The sequence below is a fragment of the Sarcophilus harrisii genome, chromosome 3 (assembly GCF_902635505.1).
Source record: "Sarcophilus harrisii chromosome 3, mSarHar1.11, whole genome shotgun sequence".
In the NCBI taxonomy this organism is placed as follows: domain Eukaryota; kingdom Metazoa; phylum Chordata; class Mammalia; order Dasyuromorphia; family Dasyuridae; genus Sarcophilus; species Sarcophilus harrisii.
In genome coordinates, this window is record NC_045428.1 from 575,468,959 (window position 1) to 575,485,505 (window position 16,547).

The 16,547-nt window shown below is 34.0% G+C and overlaps 1 protein-coding gene across 6 annotated transcripts in view; it reads left to right on the plus strand.

Moving 5' to 3' along the window:
- Positions 1-16,547, plus strand: part of RERE (arginine-glutamic acid dipeptide repeats) — a 534,760-nt gene that overhangs the window by 163,721 nt on the left and 354,492 nt on the right. Inside the window, exon 1 of one of the 6 annotated variants that reach the window (XM_031962926.1) lies at positions 11,705-12,448. The exons of 4 other annotated variants lie outside the window; for them this stretch is intronic. The gene's annotated coding sequence lies outside the window, so the exon portion shown is untranslated. Of the gene's footprint in view, positions 1-11,704; positions 12,449-13,219; positions 13,513-16,547 lie in introns of those variants that run through there. One more of the 6 variants, XM_031962928.1, reaches the window with a different exon arrangement.

Sequence of the window (16,547 nt, forward strand, 5' to 3'; positions counted from 1 at the left end):
AAATGAGAAAAGAAAAAGATAAAGGATTTATGATGGAGGTTGTAGTTGAAGCAAAGTGAGTTAAAGCGGGATTTTTCGAATTTTATTTTACTGACATCATTTAATGTTTGATCGTCATATTACCTTTTCCATTTATATTTGAGAGTACCTGCTTTGTTCATTTGCTTCTATGAGTTTGTTATGGTGGTTGGTGTGTTAGGAATTCAGAAAAGACCTGAGTCCTATTTTCTACTATTCTTAACTTGTGCAAAACTTGAACAAATTTCCTTCCTTCTTGATAGTTTACATTCTCATTATCATAAATGGGCAAAGTTGGACTTGATAACTACTTCCCAAGTTCTTATCTATTTATAAATTCTCATGTCTACTCAAAAGGAAGACCCATAGAATTCTTTTGAAGAAAATAGAATATTTCAGCATGGCCTTCTAGGAATTTAGATTCAATTTTGGAATTAAAAATTTATAGGTCTCATAGCTTTTAAATAGCCATTATAGGGAAAGCATATTTATTGAATTCTTGCTTCTGAGTTTCTTGTACTTATTACAATGTTTGTTATACTCCCTATGTGGCTCAGAAATGGTGAATGGTCACCATTTAATTAAAAAAAAAAAAAAAAAAAACAAAAACACGAAATGTTGAGGAAGCACCTTTTGGTTTGACACTTTAAATAGTCCCTATGGCAAATACCCTTCCCTCCACTGACCCTCATCCTCATTGGTTGAGGGTCTTACATTCTAAACAAGGCAACTATCCAAGAAATTGAACTTGATCTATAAGTACATAATTATCCATATTGTGATTGAAATAGGGAGAAAATAATGTCATGAGATTATAGCAGGATGGGGATTTAAGAATGCCCTGGAATTAATGCTCAAAGACCTTTAGGCCTATTCAAACTCTGAAGTAGATGAAGCCTTACTTGATTTTCAAAACTGTCTTGAAATATCTCACCTCATCTCCTTCATTCCTTGTTATGGGCCAGAACTCTGAGGATTCTTACCAGGTACTTAACTAAGTGGAATTGATGAGACAATGGTTATCTAGTTTAGCCTGATGCTTAATGGTCTTTAAGTTCAGTGTGATTGATTTAATCTTATAACAAATAATGGTTTCCTAGTGATGTAATGATTGGTTTATACTCAGTGTAGAGCATATAAGCTCAACCAGGTTCATTCAGAGGCAGAAAAGACAAGAGAACTGGAGGCAGGAACTTAAGCTCTCAGAGAGGAAAGGGGAGAGAAATTCATTTCCACCTTCCCTGAGGCTCCTGGTGGCAGGTTCTCCTCCTGCATTTCTACACTGAGACCAAGGCTAGTGTGAAAGGCTCTCCTGAAAGCTGCCCACCCCCAGGGAGGAGAAAATAAAGAATTTGGACTTTAAAACCCTGGCTACTCTTGGTGATTACTGAACTGAAAGGAAGGCTGCCCCAAAGACCCCAAGAAAACCAAACAAAGAACATTACAACTCCTGATCAGTAATCTCAGCATTAACATTATCTTTAGGCTACTGAGTCAGTTAAATCTTAAGGATTAGCTTAGTTTTCATGAGGTTGGTATTTTAAGAGTCACTGAGCTGAATTTCATCTGGTTGATAGGATAATCCAACATTGGTTAGATGAGATGAAAAATACTGAGTAACCTTTAATTACTAAACTAGTCCATGGTAAAAAAGGGACTAAGGCTCCCCACTTCCCTTTTCCTCTACCCCTCTCTCCACCTTTTTTGTGATGAATTAAAAAAATGCAAATTCACTCCTCCCCAGCTTGTAGGAGGCACAGTCCTCCTCCTCTGTCTGCTTCTTGTATCACTTCTGTCTGGTGGTGGGGGCAGGAGTGGGTTAGATTGATGGTTGAACTTGGTTGCTAGAGAGCAACAGTTCCAGGTCTAGAATCCATCTAGGGCGCAAGACTTCCATTTTGGGCTGATTGTACCACTTTGCAATCATGTCTCCAAGATCACTATGGATTGAACTTTTAGCTCTTAAGGGGGTGGGGGAATCACCTTAGTACTTGAAACTGAAGTCAAAAAACCCAGGACAGAAACAAATAGCCATTTCTGAGAGCCAGAGTGTGAGAGAGAGAGAGCCAGGGCAAGGATTTTTCTTCCCCCCTCATTGTTTTAGTTCATGAAGTCCTGATTGGGAGCAATAGATAAGATATGTATAGTTTAAAAGAGGGCAGAAAAGCCACACTAAGGAGAATATACAATTTGTTTTCTTGATTCAGATAATGCTTGTCATTTTTCTGTATTTCATGGGTGCTTGGTTTGATGCTAGAGATAATGTCTGTGTGTGTGTGTGTGTGTGTGTAATACATTGATTATATATATATATTTAATTTGTGCTTTTATTGCTGTTGGCATTTTTTATTTCAGTGTGTACATTAATACTAAGTGACTCTGGACAAATTTTAAAATTTCATTGTACTTATCTTTTCTGTAAAATGAGAGTAATACCTCTGTTTCTTACTATCCAGCACACTAAAAAACTATAGAAATGTGAGTAATAAATTTTAATGCCAAAAATTCACTAATGTATTCAGGAGACATTGTTTGAATTATTTTGTAGCTTAAACAATTGAGAAATAAACTGGCTCTCTTTCTCTTCTCCCCTCCCCCCCCCCAAGGTAAAACTTAAACATGAATAATAGAAAAATGATTATCTTCATGTTAACATTGGTAGTATCCCTTTCAATGTGGCTAATGCTATTTTTCAGTTTTATCATAGTTCCCTCACTCTGTAAATGCAGAGACACATTGATCATTTGTCTCATGATCCATAGTTTGCACTATAATCTGAGCAAGGACAGTGTACTTAAGAGAAAGAAGATGCTGGGATGCTGCCATGGGCTAATTACACCATCCCTCTTGGCCTCAGCTTTTTTAGCTGTAAAATGGAGAGGCGCATTAGATGGACTCTGAGATTTCCTTTAGTTCTGAGTTGTTACTGTTTTTTAATTTAAACCATTGCAGTTTTAGTAATTATTAGTCAACTCTCTGTTGCAAAAAATTTGCTTATCCTGAAGCACCACACTCAGGCTCACTGGGCCTGTTCTCTCAATGAATCTGACAAAGCTTCCTTTTGAAACCTTTTAGGCAGTGGATATTAGAGACTAGGCTAAACGTTGGTCATTTCAACCAATCACTTAGTCAATATTATTAAGTGCTTTCTGTGTGCCAGGCACTGTGCTTAGTGCTAGGGACACAAAAAATGTCAAAGGCTAGTCCCTGCTTCCAAGGAATTTACAGTCTAATGGGGAAGACATCATGCAAATAAGCAAACAAACAAATAAATATTTAACCACTTACAGGAAATAATTAACATAGGGATGGCATTGCACAGGCTAGGGAAGACTTCCAGCAAAAAAAAAAAAAAAAAAGCATTTTAGGGAGGTCATTAGAAGGTAGAGTTGAAAGGGAAAGCATTATAAGCATGGGGGCAAAGAAAATGTATTTATTCTCTCTTTCTAGTCTGACTTTTTTTGGTCCTTCATTCATATTTTTAACTTAGGAAGTTATAGTATTTGTTCCCTCTTCCCCTCTACCATTAATTAAATTCTTCTAATATTTAGGTGTCTTCTATATGTGTGTGCATAGTTTTGTGCTTCCTGTTAATTGTGAAATAAATACAAAAATTTATATCAAGATCCTGCCCTCATAAGAACCATCCAGTAGGGATAGTAAAATGCAGATATAGTAGCAGTTGAAATAAAGTAAAATAATAAAATTTGTTGTTTCATTTTTATGTCTTTAAAAAAATTTAATCTACAACATATCCTTTTGCTGCAATCATTTGTATTATATCATTTGATAATGTGTTCGCAAAATGTTGATACATTTTAAATTCTTTAACTTGAAACCAAACTTAACATTGGATATTAAAAATATATTTTACAAAGCATCCATGCTTCCCAGGTTTTCAATGGGGGTGTAGATCAAGTGATTTCTCAGTCTGTTTATTTTCATTTCTAGAACAAATTTCTTACCTTTCATGAAGTAGTGGCAGGTAAAGTGCAGTTATATAGTAATAATCTTTCTCTATTTAAGTTCATCCTTCCCAATGAGGTAAAAGATTCTAGACCTATTGGAAATAAATCAATCTTGAAAACATTTCTTCTAAGTTACTCTTTAGTATGGTCAAATCAAGAAACCTAAAATCTTACAGGTTCACATGGTTTTCTTCTGGCCATATTTTTGATATAGCTTTGAATAAATATTATATTTAGTGACTAAAAAAGAATCACAGTTTTCTACTCTAGTGTTAGTATCTTGCCCTTCTTACTTGTTGTTAATAGATATGTTTTAATTTGTCTTTCAATTGCAAGAAATCTTCACCTGTAGAGGAGTTAGTTATAACCTCTCCAACAATTCAGTTTTCAATGAAGAATTTTTTTTTTTGCTTGTTTTCTGAGGATGAGACTGTTCTTGCTGTAATAGTGTATCAGTTCTTGGTGTTTTTGATTTTTAACTTCATTTTCTTTTGTAGTTCTATGAGTCTAGTTCATTATGGAGCTAAATGATTCTTGAAATGCTTGATTTTTCAACCCTGACTACCTTTACCAATATGTAAACAATACAATTATTTTTTTAGCCTTTGTTCTTAGAGGACCACTGATCTTTTAAGGGTAATGTTCTTGAATTGTATTTATGTGACTGAAATATTCACTTTGAGTTATTTCCCCCTACTCCCACACTTTTTGGTAATATTCTTTCTTAAAACCCCCAAAAGTAAAACCATCATAAAAGAGCAGTGAAATACTTTTTCTGGGCATAAAGTTCTGTGCTGAATTGACAAGGAATTAACTGAAAATTGAGACTAGTTCAGTATTGTTTCATCTGGTCAAAGTTAGCTGATCAGAGTCAGCCTCTACTTTCAAGTAGCAGTAGCTACTTAACTATTTACAGTCACGGTAAGAAATCATGTCAAAATTGTCTTGAGTGATTCATCTATCTTATAACTGTCATACAATCATCAATCTAGCTGAGTTGTGGAGGGCCAAAACTCTTCGGAATGGATTAAAAGTTCACAGCATTTAGATTCTTCAGTGATTTGTGTCCTTCCCATTCCTGCTTCCTAGGTTCCTTAAGAGCTCCATTTGGGAGATCAGAAGGAATGGTAAATTGAGTTACTGATTTTAGTTATGTGTGGAAGGTTCCGGGGAGGCAATACAATTACTTAGACTAAGATAAGAATAATCTGGTAAGCTCCTTCCTCTTATTTTGTTGTGGTCCCTTGTATTCTGTCTCCTTTTCTGGTGATGTGAGAAATTCTAGTGATGTTTTCTCTGATTTTTTTTTTTTTTTTTTAAAGAAAAGATATTTTCCAAATTAGCTCTGGTAATCTTGCAAACTAGTCTCAATAAAGCATACTTAAAAGCAGCCAAAGGAGGTAAAACTTTCTTCAAAAAACTATTATCCTGCTGATAATAAAAAAAATTAGATCAGGGCATTAAAAATTATCTGGATATTCTGTTGGCATGATGCAGTGGTGTAAATTGTTGTGTTAAACTTGGAGAATAGAGAAAATGATCCTGGTGTTTATTCCATAGGTCCTTGGAAAAGTGATTAGATATACTTTATATCCAAAATGAAAATTTTCTAGTGAAAGCTGTTTACAAAAACTTTATATGCTGGAAACAAAAACTTGAAAATGCAACAATAAGCCTATGGCATAGTTATAAATTAGCCTCTAGGTTATATTTGCCAGTTGCTATCGGGATTTATTTTCTCTAGTGTGGCTTGAATCTTACATAGCCTAGTCAATAATTACTTAACTCCCTAAATAAACAGAGTTTGATATGATTCCCATGCTCCCACTCCATTTATGCAATATAGCATATATGTTGATTTTTCCTAGGCCTAATTTTTCCTTGATAAAATTAGGAGAGTTTTTCCAAGGAACTTGATTTTGAGTAGCTGGTATATATGTGGAGAGTTTTTCCAAGGTACCTCTTTCAAATCAGCTTTTTATTGAACAGTGTCTTTTCATCTTGTGTTGTCAGACTAAAAGCTTATCGAAGTATGGTCCTATTGTGTTGTGTTGATTAAAACTACTAACACCTGACTAGTACAGATCTTGTTAAAAGATTTATCTAAATGTTTTTCTGGAGCAGAGACTGGGAATTTCTTTATTATGTATGTGTATATATTTAGATGTTGTTAATGTTTTGTGATGTTTACGTCCTACGGTGATTTCATTGAGTTTTTTTTATATTTTAAAACTTTGCTGGAGTAAGCACTGGAATCTTTTAGCTAGTATTAGTTTAGGAAGAGTACTTTTACTATTTCTTTCTAATAATAATAATAACTTCTAGATGCACAAATCAAATAGCCACAACCGTTCTGTTTTCATTAGTGATACTTGCAGAATATGTTGTTAATATTTGATACTAAATATATCATTTCTCACTTTGTTCAACAGAAAGGGGGTGCTGATAGGTACAGTGCTATAGAATCCTTTCAGAAGTTTAGGTCTGAATTTTAAAAGATAGAATTAAAATTACTTTAACATTTTTTTTCTCTATCCCGTTAGACATAATGTCTGTTTCTCTTCTGTGATATTCTGTGATTTACTCTCTTATTTGCCTCACAGCTAAATGTTCATGACTTTTTTTTAATCTCATTTTGAAGATACACACACACACACACACACACACACACACACACATACACACATATATATTTCACATGTAATCTCATTTTTGAAAGATAAATTCTCCCAGGGAATCAAATCTTAGCAATAATAAAAACATGTTTTTAAAAGAGATTCATTCTGTGGTCAAAGTAGATTTGATTCCTTTTTTTGGTTGAATTCATCGATTTACAATGAGAAGAGTTGTTTTCATTAGAAATTAATATGTGTTTAAATACACTCTTGTAAATTATTTGTAGTCATCATCTTATTAACTTACAAATAGTTAAATGAGTACTTCTGTAGTTATGGAGATTGGAGATGTTAGTTCAACTGGTATCTGTCTTAGAATAAAAAATATCTTTGGCTTTTTAAAAAAATTTTTTTAACATTCTTGCTGACCATCTCTTTGTATTCTATTGGTTAAATGACTGGGAAATTTGTCTTAGTACTAAAAAAAAAAAAGATTTTCTGAAGCATTTTTCTTTTCTTTCTTGAACTTATACCTAATTTTCTCTTCATTACATTACTTTTCAACGTTAGGTGTTTTATTAGTAGGGAATAGTAGTGGTGGAATTACATGTATTTTATGTGTAAATATTCGTGTGCCTTTATTGAAGAGTCTTCTAGTGAAGCTGGTCTAGAGTTGGTCTTGGAACTCGGAACTCCTGAGTTCAAGTTCCATATTTTTTACATCCTGATTGTGTCACCATGGTATATCATTGAACATGTCAATCCTCTAAATCAGTGGTATCAAGCAAACAAACTCAAATGGAAATGGAGGTCATTAAACTGTACATAAGGATCCTGGAAATAATATTAAGATGATCTTTGTTCTTTTATTTTTAAAATTTTCTGTTAACATTTAAATCTGATTCTGCTACACTTGGAACATTCATTTGCAGAGAGGTTTCCGATAAGCATTGATAGATGTTTCCTTTCTAGAAATTATCTTTGCTGATTTACAAGTCCCTATCACTGTTGTATCACTCTCCCCATTTTCATCCCCTTTCCCTTTTTTAATGGCACTTCTGTAAATTTTGTTTTTTACAATTGATAGTTTTATGTGCATATATAAACATCTATATATATCTATATCTGTTGTTATCCCCTTTAAGGGTAGGGGTAACATCATTCTAGAGTCTACAGAGTTATAAAAGTAGAATGTGATGAGGCTTATATTCTGAGGTCTGAGGATTTTCCACATTTAAGATCAGCCCTGGCATAATGAAAGAATGGTGAAGTTTTAGGGTAAAGAAAATCACATGTTTGTGGGCTGATTGGGGCTAGCTGAATTTATAGGATCCCTATCCTTAGGAAAGCTTATATGTAGAATTGTTTGACTATGTCCCTTTTTCACCATGGTAGATAATAGAGGGAGAATAGTTGTGTCTAGACAATAACAACAACATGGGGATAGCTGTTTCCTTTTATAGTCCTTGGGAATTACTGACTGAAGTTTGATATATTGAATGTGGTAGATTCTTCATTAAGTGACATAGCTCTGACTTGAGCAAAATACATAGATGTCTACACTTACTAAGCATTAGGAGGATCTTTCCTCTTTATCAAGAAAATCCATTAATCTGTGCTTCACTTTTCATTTTCAGTTTCATCTGCTTAAAAAAGTAGACAATAATACCTGGTTCCAAAAATTCTGTCATTATTTAGCTGTGTGTGTGTGTGTGTGTGTGTGTGTGTTTGTATATCACTTTTTTCATTGATGCTATACATATAAAAACCTTGGTATTCTCAATCTTTAATGAGAAAATCCAGCATCTTTATGTTTGTGAGCTTTCTGGTCAAAATTACTCTTTATGCATTCATTAACCTTAAAGCTATGATTATAAGTTTATTATATCCATGGAAAAGGAATACTATATCATCAATATGGGCAATCTTCATCTATGTTTTTTCCTGTCTTGTATGATTCTTATCTCTGTCTTTCACTAAGTTTTCCAGAGGACTTACTACCTTGAAGGCCTTCTCTGAGTAGAGCTACCCCACTGGTGACTCAACAGTAACTGGACTTTTTCCTTTCCTTCCTCCCTTCAACTTCATTTCCCTCTCCCTCCCTTTCTTCCCCCTTCCCTTCTTCTCCCTTGATTCCATAGTGTTTCATACCCAGCAGTTGCTCTTAAAAATTGTTATTTTATTTTATTTTATTTTTTTGGATTTGCTGACCCCTCTCCAGGTATATTGGAGTTTACTGGTGAGATGTCTTTGTTAAGGACCTTGTCTTAATCCTATGTCCCTCTGGCTCTCATTGATTATTGATTGGCCAACTATATGTTCTCAGTTGATCCCCAGTTGCTCAAACCGATTGTCTGTGAGTGAATGCGAATAGCAATCATTTCTGTTTTGACCAGAAACTCTGAAGGTCTTTCCTTCACAAATTTATTCTTTTTAATAACTTGTAAATAACAATGAAATAGTCCTACTGTATTGGTTATTTGTTACTGCTGACTTTTTGGGTCATATATGTTCTAGATAATATTTTTTGTGCTCAAGTCATTGTTTGTGTTTGGACCTATTTCTGTTCTCTTCTGAATCTTCAGCTCAGCTCTTTGAGAAATGTTTAATCTCAATCCCCCTTCTCTTCCTTAGGATGTATTGTGTATATGAATACATGGTATTTATATATGGAATTGGCCTGTAATAATTTGGGTCACAGACCTTTAATTATTGATACTTTGTTTTTTTCAATATGAATGTCTAGGCTGATATCTCTTGAGTGTGCTTAGCTTTTACTGAGGTGATGCTGTGGTATTTAAGGTTTGATATATTATGTGCTATCATCCACTTACAGGAACATCTGGAGAAACCTTGCCATTCCTGGGAATGCTGCTTCTTTTTGATTCTGAAACATATCTTTTAGTCAGTAATCAAGAGTTTATTAAGCTGCTGATCTGTGATTATTGCAGGGGACTCAATGACAAAAATTGCAAGTTCCATTTCCTTCCTGCAGCTACAAAAAACCCAACATATACAGATAAATACATACATAAATGTACACATAAATACTACCTGGACTGATAATTACTGATTTTGTAGTCCTCTTCAACTTCCCCAAAGGTGGGCCACAAATGACATTTTCAGTGATTTTTTTTCTGTCTCTTCTCCCACCACCACCATCACTTTTGAAATATTCCTTTAATATTATCACCATCATGCCTTTTTATATTTATTATTGCCATTTAATGGCTATCCTTAGTTTCTTAAGTGCTGTTGCCATATCTTCACCAAGTTGATTGAATAGTATGAGATACTTAGAATCCACATGTAGTAGTTATATTATCATTCCCAGTGAGAATAGAGAGTGTAGAATTGCAGGCAGATTGATCCCATCTCTACAGACTGGACAGTGGAAACTGCATTCGATATTGGAGCCAGTAATGTCATGAATTCAAATGCCCATTGTAGTACATTTAAGCTACCTGACTAGGCTAACCATAGAATTTTGAGCATGCATTTCCTCATCTGAAAATGGGGATACTATCTACAATGTTTATCTCAGAGGGTTGTTGGTAGTGGTTTTCCTGACTTTGGTCTTCCCATTATTCATTAACCTTTAGTCTCCCTATTGTAATTGTTAAGATAAAATAGAAAATATCTGTTTGGCTTTTGAAGTTCTTCATAGCCTGATTCCTTTTTACCCTTTTTTACATTCTTTTTACACACTGTTCCTCTCTATATGTTCAATGACTTCTTATGGTGACCTCCTCGGTATACCTACCTCACATATGACCCCCTCTCCTTTTTCTCTACTTTTACTTCATAGAATTCCTGCTTTCCTTCAAGACTCAAATGCCAACTCAGTAGGAAGCCTGTCATGGGAAGCTAATCATACCTTTCCCTTTAAGATCACTTTGAGTCAGTAATTGATATGTGCCTACTATGTGCCAGTACTATGCTAATTGCTAGGGATACAAAGAACGGTCAGAAACAATTCTTGCTCCCAAGGAGTTCACAACCTTATAGGGGAAACAACATGCAAATGGTTATAAAGAAGCCAGCTATTTGCAGGGAAATTGAAAATAATAAACTCATTCTTGTTTCTACCTACTAAATAAATGTTGCTCTTTCCAGTAGATGTAAGCTTCTGTATCAGAAGACTATTTTATTTTTTTTCCTTATATTTCTAACTTATTACAATAAAATGCACATAATGAATACTGACTGATTGCTTAATTGATCCAGTGAGACAATGTGTATATAAAATACTTTTCTGAGCATTTCTTTTTTAATTTTATTTAGTTTTAAGGTAGATGTGGGCAGGAAAGAAAAATTTATTCTTGTTAGTTGAAAAACATTAAAATATCAAAGCAAGTTAGATAGGCAGTTGTACCTTTTAGTTCTAACTTAAGTCAAATTCATTGGCTCATTTCCCCTCTTACTGCTCGTCCCCCCTCCCCCCCACTATATGCTATAAACATATATTGTTGTCTTTTCGTAGTTGTGCTTTCTTATTTGATATTGATTTTGATCTTTGTTAGAATGAGTTGATATTTAGTTCTGAAATGTTTTATAAGAACTTGAACCATTCTGGTGGGCTTGCTGTCCCCCATCCCTCCCCTACCTCTCTTTTTGGTAATATGAACCTGTGCATTAAGAATGAAGTTCAAGTGCTTTAAAACAAGTATATTTAATGTGTTGTTTTAAACTAGGTGTTAATGGTTGCTTCAGTTTCCTGAATGGTTGCTATTAGTTAGTAGTTGCAGGTTAATATGAAACTTGGAACCCTCTTCAAACTGAAATAAACCATGACCACTTGATCTTTGACTTTGTTGAATGTGCAATCCATAGGTTTGACCAGAATTTCTGACTGTTAAAGAATAATGTGTCCTGAGACAGACTACGATGAGTTATATCACAAATATAAAAATGTTTTCTAGTAATACAAAGGCATATATATTATTAGAATTTTGTATCCAGATGCTCTTTTATTTACTTGGAGGTGGAAAAGATTAAACATTTCTCAGGAGCATCATTATTTTATTTGTTTAAATATTATAGTTTGGTTTTTATTTATATTTTCCCATTATTTATGGCTACATATTTTGTCAAAGTGGACCCAGGAAATCTCTCTCTAGTATAGGAACTGGTATTCATTTGAACTCATTTTTTTTTTTTGTGGAAGTGTTGTAAGCAGTACATTTTTTCAGATGTGGGCCATAAAAGCTCTTGTTAGGTACCATTCTCTTTTGTGTGGCTAGGTCAGGCTTACCCCCAGTGAGTGATATTTTTACTAACTCAAGGCTTCCCAGTAGCACTCAAATTGTGAGTGCATTTAATTCTGTTGTCCTAATCCAGTTTTAAACATCTGTGTAATTACCATTTTGGCAATATCTGTGATATATTAACACAGTTAATTTTGGAGAATAAAAACATTGAACATTATATTTTTGTAATTGATTCTCACTTTATGGATTTCATATTCACCAATTGTAATTTTGTATTAAAATGATGAAAATACTTATTAAAACATTCATGCTAGATGAATAACATGAAGCAAATAGTTTTATTTTCAGGGACTGGTAAATTTCACTAAACACACTGTCTAAAAGAATTCAGTCTTAGAATGGTTGCTAAGGTAAATTAATTAAGTGGGATTTTAAATTTACTATCATCTCTTAGTTTCTATTAGTAAAAAAAAAGCACTATTTTGCTTCATTATTTTTCTTTTTAAAGGAAGACAGAAAATAAGGAATGCCCAGCACAGTGCCTTCAAAGTGCTAAGTAGATGTTGAATTTTGTTTGGAGCCCCTACAGTCGGTCCAAGCTCTGGAAAAAGGCTTAATTTCCAACATTTTCTTTCAGGTTTGTCTTTTCTAAACTAGATTTTCTAAAAACTATAGTTTCATATTCAGTGATTTTACTTTATCTTTAACAAAGGAGTTAGATAATAGTTGTATTCTTGTTTCTTGAGGAAAAAGAAAGAAAAATTGTTTATTTGCTTTTAAGTTTCACATTTTACATATTCTGATTCATTTATGGGAAAGAGGCTAAGACACTTGAAACACTTGGCCAGAATCTTTGGATATTATTTTTTTATTGTATTTTATCACCTTCCTATGTTTTGATACAACAGAATTTTTTTTGGGGGGGGTGGCAGTATTCGATTGAAGTTTTAATGGGTTTCCTTTATCAAGTCCTGCTGTCAGGGTATGAGTTAATACACAAAATGACTTGCCCAGTTTCATCATTCAATACAGATAATTATGTTGGGAGCCCAACTTAAGAACTTAATTAAATCATTTATTTATCTGATTTTTATCTTGTCAGGTATGGAAAAAGTTATAAGAAGCAATTCATTTTGTTAATGAAGAATTATTTCCAGTATAACTTCTTAGTTTCAGTGTAAAATAATTGCTCCTCATTTTGAAAAAACTTCAGTCCATTCTTTAATTCTAAAAATTTAGTTGCTGGATTGGCATTTGGCTCTACTATATCAGTGACCCTCTTGGGTGTTCAGGTGTGCCCTCCCTAGAAAATTATGAAGTTTCATTTCTTGTCCTAAGAGGGGCTGACTTTCAGGCTCTTAATAAACGTTTGTTTACTAATCTTTATTAGATATCATCATTTCTTTCTTGGTTATCCTGTAATGGGCCTGCCCCTCTTCACAAAGCAGATTTCCAAACTGCAAAGAGCTTTGAGGTTGGGGATGGAGTGCTACAGCTGCAGCTGCTGCTTATGGCACAGGAATCCTGCCACTCAGCAATTTACTTCAACATTCTTGCAGGAGGAATACTATGGTTTCACCTTCAAAGATAAAGCTTCCAAAGATGAATTTGAATAGAGGCATTTTATGACAGAACTATTAGATGAAGAAATACATATCACAAGCATTTCTGTTGCTCTAGCCCCATTTTATCATCTTTGAGGTACAGTAAATGTTAAACTAATTTTTTCCGAAACTATCTTGATTTCTCATATATTTTTGGAAAATGTTCAACATCCTGTAGCCATTTTAGGTTAGTTTTCCTAAAGTACTACTTTTGTCATGTTAAATCCTTTCTCTAGAAGTTGCCTAATAGTGTAAATAGTCCCCCAATCTGGACCTGTGGCCTGACCCTCAGCCTTCTTTTTCAGGATTTCCCCCTATCCTGAGGAAGCCCCTACTTGCCCGCCTCATCACCATGGAATATTCTTAGAAGTAGCAGCTTGGATCCCATTGGGAACATTCTGTCCTGTGCCTGGTGCCTGGATCCCCTTGTGGCACATTAGGTGCCATACTTTGAACTTTGCCCTTAGTGGCAGTAACTAGTTAGCAAGAGCCCTACTTGTCCCCTTTTCATTTCAGGTGGGACAATTGGTGACACAGATGGATTGTATCTCTGTTACTTCATTCTCTCTCTCCTCCAACCTACCCCATTTCCAAACGTTTTCTTAAAATTCAAAGCACTTTCATTATTGAAACTCTTTCTTTCAGCTTACATCTCTAAAAAAATTAGAAAATAATCTTTCTCTCACGTCTGTTCCTTTCTCTCCACTTTAACAACCCCATCCCATTACAAGTTTTATTTCCTCTCACTTCAATTGTCATGCTGTAGCTTCTTAATTGGTCTTACTTCCTCCAGGCTCTACCTCCTCTAATCATCCTCCATACAGTTCTTTTCCTAAAGTACAAGTCCATTCAAATTATAACTTCAGTGGTTTCTATTTGATTTCCCATTAAATAATCTCATCTTTGAGTTTTTACATGTATATTTTGTTTTATAATGTCTATAATTATTTGCATAATAATACATTTTTAGAATTGATAAATAAGTGTGTATTCAAAAATTTTTTATTTGAGAAGTTTCAAGACTACTGGCTTAACAAATTCAGGCTAAACTCTTCTTTTTGGCTTTCAAGGACCTCTCTAATCTCATTTTACTTATTAATCTTCCTTCCCTTTAAAACAAACAATTCATCAATGACAATTGCAAAACCTTTTGTTCCAACTTTTCTCCTCCTTCCCCCAGATGACAAGTTGACCGATACATGTTAAATATGGCAAACAAATATTTTTATAGCTTTCCTTGGAATCTTTCCCAGTCTCATATATCCATCCCATAAAAGGGAGTTAGGTGACATTGGATTAGAGATCTATGCCTGAAGTGAGGAAAACTCGAGTTTCAAATGTGGCTTTAGACCCTTTCTAAGTTGTAGTTGTAGGACCTTGTCATTTGGCGGCTTCATTTTCCTTAACTGTAACGTGGACATGATAGCATCATGTGTCTCAAAGGGTTGTTGTGAGTATCATGGGTGATATGTCCCCTTTATTAAAGCTTTTTATTTTTCAAAACATATGTATGGATAATTTTTCAACATTAACCCTTGCAGAACCTTGTTTTCCAATCTTTCTTTCCCTTCTCTCACCCCCTCACCCAATCCAATATATGTTAAACATGGTAGAAGTATATGTTAAATCCAATATATGCATTCATATTTATACAATTATCTTCCTGCACAAGATAAATCAAATCACAGCAGAAAAAAAAATGAGAAAGAAAATAAATGCTATACCCAAAAAGTTATCAAACTGTGCATACCCTTTGATCCAGCAGTGTTTCTACTGGGCTTGTACCCCAAGGAGATACTAAAGAAGGGAAAGGGACCAGTATGTGCCAAAATGTTTGTGGCAGCCCTGTTTGTAGTGGCTAGAAGCTGGAAACTGAGTGGCTGCCCATCAATTGGAGAATGGTTGGGTAAATTTTGGTATATGAATGTTATGGAATATTATTGTTCTGAATCTTGGCAGAATGCTGATCTTTTCTGTTTATCCATGTATTACTCATTCATTACTCATTCATTACTACAGCTCCTATTTCAATTTCTTCATTAGATCTGTCCCTTTTCTAAACTCCAGATGTAAAAAGAATTGGCATAAAGATAATTTCTTTTTAAATTGTTTTAGAAAGTAGATTTTTTTTTTTTTTTTTTTTTTTTTTTTTGCTTTGCTTTTAAACTCTTTGAATTATTTCTGTGTACTTCATGGCTGCCTTGTATATTGGTCTTTCTTGATTATCCCAGTTGTTAGGGCCTATTCTATTGATCCCCACATTATGCTAGATTTTATATTTCTGAAATTTTCCTCCCTGAAATGAAATGAAATTTTCCCCTCTTAACACCAGAAATAAGCACATGCTAGATTAAAAGAAATATTTGCAACATTTTAATTCCCTGCCATAGAAGAGCTGGCATTCTGTGGGGGCAGCATTTACACAAATAAGTAAATGTCAAATAGTTTGGAGAATCATAGGAAAATAAACATCCAGAGGAATGAAGAGTACTTTATTAGTCGATAAATTTTAATTTTTATCAATAGCCTTTTTCTTTGGGTCAGTAGCACAATATGCACTTGCCAGTTAGTTTTAAACTATGTAGTTTTTTTTTTTATCACTGGTTTCTGGCTTTGTCTTTCACTGCCTTCCATTTTGGGTTGTTCCTTGTGGTTTAGGTATGGCATTTTTTGTTGTTGATTATGTTAACCAGTTTTTCACATATTTGCTTTGTGTAAGTAAATAATTTATATTGATGTATGGCTAAAGGAGTAAAAACATGCTAGTGGATTTTTTTTCCCAAGTTTTTGTGCTTTTAAAGGCTTGTGACATACAGAGAGCCTAGGGCAACTATAAAAATGATGTTTTCAAATCAACTTTTATAAAAGATAAAAATCAGGACTAGAGAATTTAATAATTAGAATAAGTGCTCAAACCATACACTTTTCAAGATACCTGGAAATGATGAATAAGCTTCCTATAGGATTACAAATATTGTTTTTTTCATTCAGTTTTTCTGAAAGAAAAAAATAAAAGCTCTTGTCTGACTTCCAGTTTCTTTGCATACATTAATGATAGAAAGGATAAAAATTTCTACTCATATGTTTTACTAGAATTCAGTTCCAGAGGTCAATGTGGAATTCAGTGGTCAT